This window comes from Onychostruthus taczanowskii, unplaced genomic scaffold (genome assembly GCF_017590055.1).
Source record: "Onychostruthus taczanowskii isolate IOZ18803 unplaced genomic scaffold, ASM1759005v1 scaffold36, whole genome shotgun sequence".
Taxonomy (NCBI): domain Eukaryota; kingdom Metazoa; phylum Chordata; class Aves; order Passeriformes; family Passeridae; genus Onychostruthus; species Onychostruthus taczanowskii.
The window spans coordinates 2,460,784-2,470,407 of NW_024501015.1; the positions used below are offsets into that span (position 1 = coordinate 2,460,784).

At 40.5% G+C, this 9,624-nt stretch overlaps 1 protein-coding gene across 1 annotated transcript in view; it reads right to left on the reverse strand.

Moving 5' to 3' along the window:
• The window catches only part of JAZF1 (JAZF zinc finger 1), a 187,632-nt gene that overhangs the window by 176,752 nt on the left and 1,256 nt on the right, over positions 1-9,624 (reverse strand). The gene's annotated exons all lie outside the window — the stretch shown is intronic.

A 9,624-nucleotide genomic window follows, 5' to 3' on the forward strand; every position in this document is an offset into this window, starting at 1 on the left:
TCTGAGGTCAGTGGGATCAAGTACAAGTAGGGGGACAATGCTACAGGAACGACACTTCCTATTTAAAAAAGAAACAAAGGAAGAAATCAGGTCACCGCTGAGAAAAAAAATGTAGCTATCAGTTAATCCAATGTATCTCCAGAACATTCATTAAGTTTATAAATGCATGTCATTTTTATTATATTTTTTTCAATATCTGAAATGCATTTGAGGCCACATAAACAATTCAGATACAGCAATAACAGATACAGAACCTCTTGCCTGTCTCTTTTACAATGATTTCTAACTCAGAGATATGAAAATGGCTGCAGAAGTAAAATTCTTCAGGTAAAGGCTGTTCAAATGCATTTTTTTTTAGATTACATTAAAATCCAACCACTTAATATTAAATACAAGAGCGCAACCAAAAATATCCACAGAAAGTAGCAGCAACAAATTCCTTTTCCCCGTCCTGTGCATTCAACTATTGTTACATACCTGAACAAGCTCTTGGTATTTACCCTGGCTCTGGAAGCAGGTTGAGCAAGCCACTAAAACTCCCTGGCATATAACAATGTCCCAGCTCACAGTATCCAACACAGACTTTATCTCCCCACTCAATCTGGTCTAAAGAGTGCCCTGGTTAACTGCCCCATAGTAACTGTCAGCAAAGATGAAGTGTTTGCTTTGTTCTGATGGCAGGCTCTTCACAATCACCCAAAAAAAAATTTAAAAATTAGAAAAAAAAAATCTGCTAGGAAGAAAGGGCTTATTCTGGATACATGAAATGAGAATGCTAGGCACAGGTAGTTAAATCTCTAGATAGCTCTCCTAAGACAGAGGCCAAAGTCTGGAAGCCCTGTCCAGCATGGCTGCTGAAGATAAAACATGAGGACTGATTTAGCCATAGTGTCAACATTTCTCATCTATAAGAGAGTATTTAATCAATTTCTGAGATTTTCTAAGATGAAAAGAAAATACAGTTATTATCAATGCCACAACTGTGTGCAAAGAGTCCTACAGCATAACTAGAAAGCCTCTCTCAAGTACAGCAAGTGCTCACAATGAGGCCAAGAAAATGAAGACTCCCTAGAAGAAGAGCTGAAAAATGAAAGTACATACAAAAAACTCTGTGTAACATTGTCTTCCCACCCTCCTCACTCACCACATCACTACCTTGCCTCATGGATCACAGAGCACTTATAACTACAGTAAGGATTACAGAGCCTTCCTAGTTCCTCTCTGGAAGGATCTGCATCCATGGATTTTATTTTAAACACATTTAAGCTTTCCTTTTTCCTCCAAGTATCACGGTAGTTACAAGCAATTTTTAATGAATTTGTTACTGTCAGCTGCCTGGTCTATGCTACCACATCCATGGCACTCTGCATTTGATGAATAACCCTCAGCCCAGGCACACAGAGCAGCATACTTCTGAGCCTCTCCCCCTCTCTGTGCTGCCACTGCTGTGGAAATTTTTCACTCCCCTTCCACAAATCCATCTTCTTCACATTAACATACTTATTAAGTGAGCAGGAAGCCCTTGCAATATGGCCCAAAACAACTTACTGAAAAAAGCAGTTATTTGGGGTTTTCCTTAGTGGTTTTTTCACACATCTTTCTCCATAATCTACTCTACACAAAAGAAAAAATAAAAAAGTTCAGCCAACAAAAACTCAATTCCTCAGGAGAAAGGCTCTGCAGATACCCCCAGAGCTTAACAGAATAAACAAAAAAGCTCCCTGGTCCCAAACTGAAATAGAGATGAGTATGTGCATGATTCACTGTTACTTTCTGCATCAAAACTGAGATCTTAACAACTCTCACATCACCTAGTTAACCCAGTATAACCATCAGGTAGCAGACTCTCCTCAACAGCAAGTTACAGAAGCTGTAACACTCCAACATATTGCTACAACCAGGTAAACTTCGAGGGCTTCCCTAAAAGTTTGTCATGAGATTTATTTGTATCAATGTCAGTTCTTTGATCTGAAGACAAAGGAACCAAGGGTAGGCTTCAGTAATCTGGTATGAAGCTTTCACCTGCCAGCAGGCAAACATCTGAAGTCTACACGAAGCCTTTAAATGAATTTAGAGGTCACTCCCACAGCACTGATACACACACTCTGAAGAACATACACAGCAGGATTACGTCACAATAAATGACTGAAATAATTAAATAGCATTGTTTTCGACACTGAATGCCCCTAAGGGGCTGAGTTAACATTCATGTATCTCATAGCAGTGAAACTGGATCTCTTGCATCCTAAATGTGCCACCTCCCTGTTTTCTGGGTTATGGCTTCTATTGGGATAATTCTCAGAAAATAAGATAGTAACTGCATTACACACTGCTGGAGAAGCAGGTGACACTCCTTTCCACTTCATACTGGGGTATTTAGAGGTTCAAATTTTATCCACAGAGTATTTACTATCTGTCAAAATACGATGGGGAAAAAAAAATCCCTAAGGAACTGAGACATTTGTAGCTTACTCAAAGCTTTACAAAGTACTTGGGGCAGGTATCTCAGAAATGTCCAAATATTCTCTAAAGCTATACAAAAATTTTGTTGGATGAGTTTCTGCAATGCCAGTATTTCAAAATTAAAATGCTCAGCTCTTCACAAAAAAAAAAAAATCTTAATTATTAAGATGGCCTTTATTAGAACACAGTGAATTCTTTCTCAAAATCAGAAGAAATGTTTCAAAATTCATCCACAATCAAGTTCTGATCTCTTTGTCCATAAAAAACTGACAAACTTAGCCTCAAAATCTCATTCAATTTCTCAATTAAACCGGTGAATTTCTTCTTCTGTGTCTACTCCATCCTTTGTAACCCAAAAGGGAACATTAAAAAGATACGACTAACACCTGTATATAAGTCAGTTCAGTCTTTAATGAATTATAGTGTCTGAAATAAAACTGCACAGTAGTAATATACTCCATCCTGTTCACTTAGGAGAGACACAAGTGCAGTGTCATCAGCATCTCTGGTGAAAAAATCCATTCTCCTTGTTTATCACAAAGTTAAGAAGGAGACTTATAAGAATTCAGGGAACACAAATATTAATAGTCAAGAAAAAATCATTAAAGCATAAACTGGAATATTTCTTCTACAGCTCTGAATATTGGTCCGTCATCTTGTAACTAAAGCATAATAAACCGTATGTACTCTCTCAAAGCATTTCTAAAAGTCTCAAGATAGACTTAGACACTGGGTAACAGGAATTGGTTGTTTAATTTTTAATGTGAAGTTATTCACTGAGACAGTCCTTTAAAACCAAGGACCCTTTATTGTTAAACACAGCTGATTTATCAAATCAATTCTCTAATTGTCGCCATTTCAAATTAACACTAAAATCTTTGTCGCTGCCTTTCTCAAAGTGTACAGAGCAGCTATTTTCTTAGATGGTTATCATCCAAATTTTTAATAACTGGTGCTTACTACAGATAAATAAAATTAATTCTCAGTGAAAAACAGCTTATTCAAGAAAAATAATTAAAATAAAGAAAAAAAAATAGATTCAGGAGCAACATAAAATGTACACTGCAAGCAGCAGGCCTGTAGTGCTTCCTTTTTCTGCATTAAAGTATTCTGCAGAATACTTTAGTAGTAGTTCTGATTACTTGTTTACATTTACATTATATTCTAGAAGAAGAAGGAATCAGTAGGTAAGACTGTCTCAGATTGAACAGATGTTTCTTCATCTTCTGGCATCACCTCTTCCTCAAATTATTCTGCACTATACTATTATTTTTTTTAATACTATTTCATATTCCTCAAGAAATTAAGTGGAAAAAAAGATAATGTGACTGCCAGACACCAGATTATTTTACAGTTCTCATAAGAACTGGAGATTAGCTATGAAAACGTCCTCTCCGAAGCCTGAAGTGCAAACATGATAGTCACTATAAATTTCACCACAAAGGTAAATATGTCCTCTACAAGTGAAGTGTAATGCCACTGCTACAAGTTACCTGGTGTTTCTTCAGGTTTTCGTTTTCCAGCTCTTTTGCAGACCTGCTGGCATACAAGAACAATCCCTGCCAGTCATATGGATACAGCACCACAATGGGTCTCACTCAAAGCCACTCCAGCAAGCAGAGGAAAAAGGGAAGATCCCTATTGGCTTTTATTGGATTGAAGGTGAGACCTTCAATCTTAAAAATGAAAAATCAGTTTGCAGTATGTTCACACGTTTGCTTTTAGTCCTTCCTTCCCAGAAAATATATGACTCAGGTTTTATACCATCAAACACTTTATATCTTATCCTCCATGTACTTGGCAACCTCAGAGCAAGAAAAAATGTCATGTCACAGAAGTATGAAAAAATTATGGTTTAGTCTAAGTTTAATGACAATTCCATTTTCCTCCATACAATTAATAAATTCTAGAATTTGTTACAAGAGTCACATTTACATTTTATCACAATCTATATTCAAACCCAAAGAGCAAGAGAAGCCATACTTATAAATGCAAAGTTATCAAAAAACCTGCTTTGCTCAAGATTACACGTGAGGGAAAACAGTGCTCATTAGATCTTTCAGTCAAAAAAAGACTTTATTTGATGCAAACACCTTCCTGAGATAGAAAGGTCTTCCTCACCATACCAACTTGCAAAGCAAATAACCAACATCCCTGGAAAACAGATCCTTCCACTTTGCTGTGAAATGCATTTTAAATAAGTAACAAAAACCACAGTTGCAGAAGTACTGGGCAGAGGATGAACTTTAGCTAAATGTAGCTAAATAGTAGTAAATTGCTTTTCACAAACAATAATTAGTACTCCTGCTGAGGCAAATGCACATATTTGTTGTTTATTTTGCAAGGCCACACATTCATGCACATTAGTGGCAAGTAAGCATGGGTCTGTCCTCTGATTTCCAGACACTGGTGAGAGCACTCCATGTACCTACCTGCCACACCATTCCTGGTGTAAAAAGCCTTAGGTTAAGATCTACCACCTTTTCAAAACAGCCAGCCTCAACTCCAAATGTTAAATTACACATTGAGCAAATGCTGAGAGAAAGTTACATGATGGCAGCCACTTGAACTACATTCACACTCTTGTGAAGAGCTCAGCTTTAAGTGAACACAACCTGTCATACAGACTCAGGTTTTCCAGGCCTTGCATAGATGCTGGTGTGTAGCCCCTCATCCTCATCTTTAGCAACATACAACAGTTGCATCTTGTTATGCTTCTTTTACACAACATGCAGCCATCTCCAATATAGAAGCTGCCACCTCTGTCAGACTGCACTTCATCCAAGTCTGGCCAACACAGCAGTGGGGAGCAAAACCCACATTTTAGCAACACCAAATGACATTTGAGCATGTGCTCACAGCCAGCGCATCATTCAACACCTGTAACTATCATGGTGAGGACACCACACTGTTATCAGCATGTCTGAGAAAATATTGAAAGTGACAACTTTAAGAAAGCAACATGTATTCAGCCAATGGCTTATCCAACGACTTGAACTCTTTGCTGGGGAATCTGGCCCCTTGACTGCATAATATTAAGAACTGAAGTTACTGAAGGCAGCAGATGTCAAAGCAACCACCAAACATGGACATTCATAAGACTCTTTCTCCCTCACTATGACTTGAACTTTCCAGATGGGTATTATTTTATATGCAAAGTTTTGGTCTGTCTCCTACAATTATTCTTTTATGAAGGAAGTTTTATTTTTCCTGCTAATCCTACCACTTACAAAAGCAGCTGCCTTTGCTCCCACAGCCAGTACTGTTCTGTTGCAGGACCCATCCTAGTATTTGGGAATCAGTCAAGCTTGAGGAAAAGCTCCCAGTTCCAACAGCAATACTATAAAAATACTCCAGTGAAAGCTGTCCAGCACTGGGACTTCTTGCAAAGCTATAATGAAATGTTCAGCAATAGTTGATCACCTTTTTTGTGCAATTACTGTATGAGCAGATGTTCTTTTTTTTCTCTCCCTTCAAATTCTAGTAGTTTCAGTGAAATACAATTCTCAAACTCTACTTCTAGGTAAGAATTTATGTTTTGTCTCTCTTTCTATCCACTCTTTCACCTCTTCTAGCCCACCACCACATGTCTGAACACTCATTTCATTTGCATCTCGTTCCTCAGTGCTTGATGAGCCTCAGGAGAAACAGGATTGCTCATATCAGCCAAAGAGCTACACAGGTACACACACCATGTCAGCACTTACCATGAACCAAGTGACCACACAGTGCCTCATGCAAACAGCAACCTCACCTGATTTTAAAGTATTTTACTACAAATACCATGCAAAAATTAAAATAAATAAATGTTGTCAAAATCTGATTACGAGATTCAGTTTAAATATCGGTCCTTCAGCATCAGAGTACACTTCATCTTAGCAACTAAGGAGCTACCTGACTCCACTGTAAAGAGTGCAGTTCAGCTGCAGATAGACTGAGGGAGAAACAAATTGGGGGAAATTCTATGAACAGCTCAAAATTCCCCAGAAGACTAAAGTATATTTTCAGGAACACTCTGTGGAAGCAGTTGTGCTGGTCCCAACATCATAAGTGAAGACACAATGTGACTGCAGAAATACAATAAAGTTCGCCATGTTGCCACAGCTGAGTATTTGGCAGCTCAAAATTGGTGGGTTTGGGGGTCTTTTTGCTCCTCTCTTGACATTACTGAGGGGAGTTGAGTCCATTCCATTTGATAATCTGAATCTGGCTAATTGTAGTAAATTTGGCCTTTTTCTTATGGACTAGAGATGTCAGAAAAGTCAGCCAGACTACCTGCAAGAGGTCAGAGCAGACAAAACCGAGAGGCAGGGAGACATCCTAGCAAGGCAGGCCAAAAGCCCCCCTTCTCAGCACACTTGCAGAGAAGGTAACAGCACTTCAGGTTGCTTGGACAACGTGCTCGAAAAAAAAGCTGGCAGAGAAGCATTTACAAATCAGCAGTTTTAAATCAACATCCATTTCCAGCTGTGAGCCACAGAAAATGTGAATACACTGTTTAGTAGTATTGCTACGATTGCAGAACACAGTCTCATTGCAGAGGGCACCAGTAGGGCCTGGCCTGCCTTATGAAAAACCCCAGAACAGTGCCCCCAAGTGAGCTCAATTCTTCACTCATCTTTGATCTATAAATGCAAAACCCAAAAAGAAGCTGATGTGTTGATGCACACCCAGCACCACCTTGGAGTTGTATACTTCATCCAACGGCCACAACTCTCCCAGATGATATACACTGATACGTTTTCAAGTAATGGGTATCTTCTTACTTGGTCACTAAGATGTAGGTGGAAAAAAAAAACCCAAACTACACCACTGTACACTGAATTTTTTCATTAAAATATGATTATTCATTGGTTTTATGAGCAAAGAAAGCAGCTGCAGAGTTGCTCAGAAATGTCTCCAGAATGCCACAGCAGTGTTTCACAGAATGACAGAACCAGTAAGGCTGGAAGGGACCACAGTGGGTCATCTTAAGCAGGGTCATCCTAAAGCACATGGCACAGGATTGCATCCAGATGGTTCTTGAGTATCTCCAGTGAGGGAGACTCCTCTATCACTCTGGGCAACTTGTTCCAGTGAGCAGGCTCCCACAGGATAGGGAAGTACTTCCTCAAGTTCAGGTGAGAATTCCTGTGCATCACTTTCTTCCCATAGTCTCTTTTCCTATTTCCTTATGCTAAGCTGAGTTTTTTTCCAAAGGCTGACCGAAAAGAAAAAAATCCCTTGATTAAGTGTTCGCTCCCACTTTTCAGATACACAGTACAGCTCTGAGAAACAACCACATTCCTACCAGCGCTCCACTGATGATGTGAACGATTAACCCATCCCGTGAGATGTGGCAGAGCAGCACTGCAGCAGCCAGACCACCTAGAGCCTTGTGCCATATACACCTCCCCACACACAGCTGTTTGCAGCATCAAGTCTCTTATCTGTGCTGAAACACCGTCTGCCCAGCAATCACCCACTTCAGTTTAAACTAATAATGCAGTATAACTCAATCAAGTTTTCTTTATTCCTGCAGCACATGTTGAATGTCCAAAGCAATCTATTTTTACATGGCACGTTACTCTTCACTCCATATGCCAAAAAGTACAGTTTTTATAGCAACACATTTCAGTGCACATTTCTAGGCCTGTATGATGGCAAAAGCTGGACACTGTTTGCATCATCTTCCTGAAAAAGTAATTCCAACATAAGCTCCTCTTCAGCCATTTAGTCCTCTATTTCCCAGTTGCCTTCAGAAAGGTTAATCACCTTGTGGCTGAGCACTTATCTGGTGAGTTTTCATAGATGGTCATCATTTAGGCTGTGGCAGGAGCTCCTCGCACACATCAAACCACAGAGCTGAGCCTTCACATAAGAACTTTGGTGTCACTGGTTCAACTCCCTACTGATTTTCCCACTGTCTCAAACAGGTAACATAACATTGCCACATCCTCTACTCACAAGCAGGTGAAGTTCAACCTGTTGTCATGCAGAGGTGAAACATTAAAAATGAAGCACGAGCAACCTTATGTCACACCCCAGCAGTTTGTACTGAAATCAGCAGTTTCTGTGACACCATGTACAGAGGCTCAGATGTGTGTCCTGGAAGCCTTGGCAAATGACACGCTCTATTAAATGTGGGCGTGCTCAATTGATAACGCTCTAACTTTGAGAACAGGTAAAATTAATGAATACGGGCTATAGCATTAAACATAGAATTATTTAAAACTACGGTATTTCAACATAAAGTTCCCTTTCGTGCAAAGAAGTCTCAAAACTGCTGATCAGGACTCAAACAGAAACGCACAGACCACGTGGGCAGGGCTGTATCTTCTCTGACACCCTGTGGGCTGTGGCACCTAAGGGCTGATAATCCACTCAAGGGACGCATAAGATGACTTATGAACTTTCATTCTGGGGAACTATTTCCCGTAAGCTTTTCTGGTGTAGTGTGATGCACGGTATAGGAAAAGCTAAGAAGCTGAGATTAAAAAAACCCAACGATATCACAATGGTATACCTGCACCATGTCGAGTCATAAATTACACAGTTTTGCGGTGTGTGGTTTTGTTACCTCAGACTAGGCATCGTGATAATTATGAGAACCACACCTTTCATCTTGCTGACCTATAACGCTACATTAATGTAACGTTACACTCGCAATTTAAGCTTCAGTGATTTTTTTCAGGTATTCAGGCAGGCTTATTAAAACTTCAATAAACTGAAATGCATGCTAGCTTCATCATTTTGTAGCAGCACTATTTCTTCATACTTCTAGCGAAACAGTCCCTAGGTACGTAAAACTTCTGTATTTTTTCCCCTAGTTTTAAAACTTAGTCTGCATCAAAGAAGTACCTCGCTTTTTGATAATTTAAGCGCTGTATTTTACTAACAAAAACAGAAAGTCGGGAAGATGCAGATGGGAAGCAAGCAGCGCAGCAGCCAAGGCAGCACACCTGCCGAGGCGGGAAGGTGCGGGGAGGCGGCAGTGCCGCGCCCGGCTGCGGACGAGATGCTTTTGCCGACAGCCGCTGCGCTCCAGCACGCCTGAGGCCCGGCCGGGCGCGGGCAGGCCGGTCCCGCCGGAGAGGGGAGAGGGAAAGTTGGCGCCCGCGGCCGGCCGGGAGCCGCGCCGCCCCCTCCTCCCCTGGGCGCCGCCCGCGCCGCCGAGGGGCG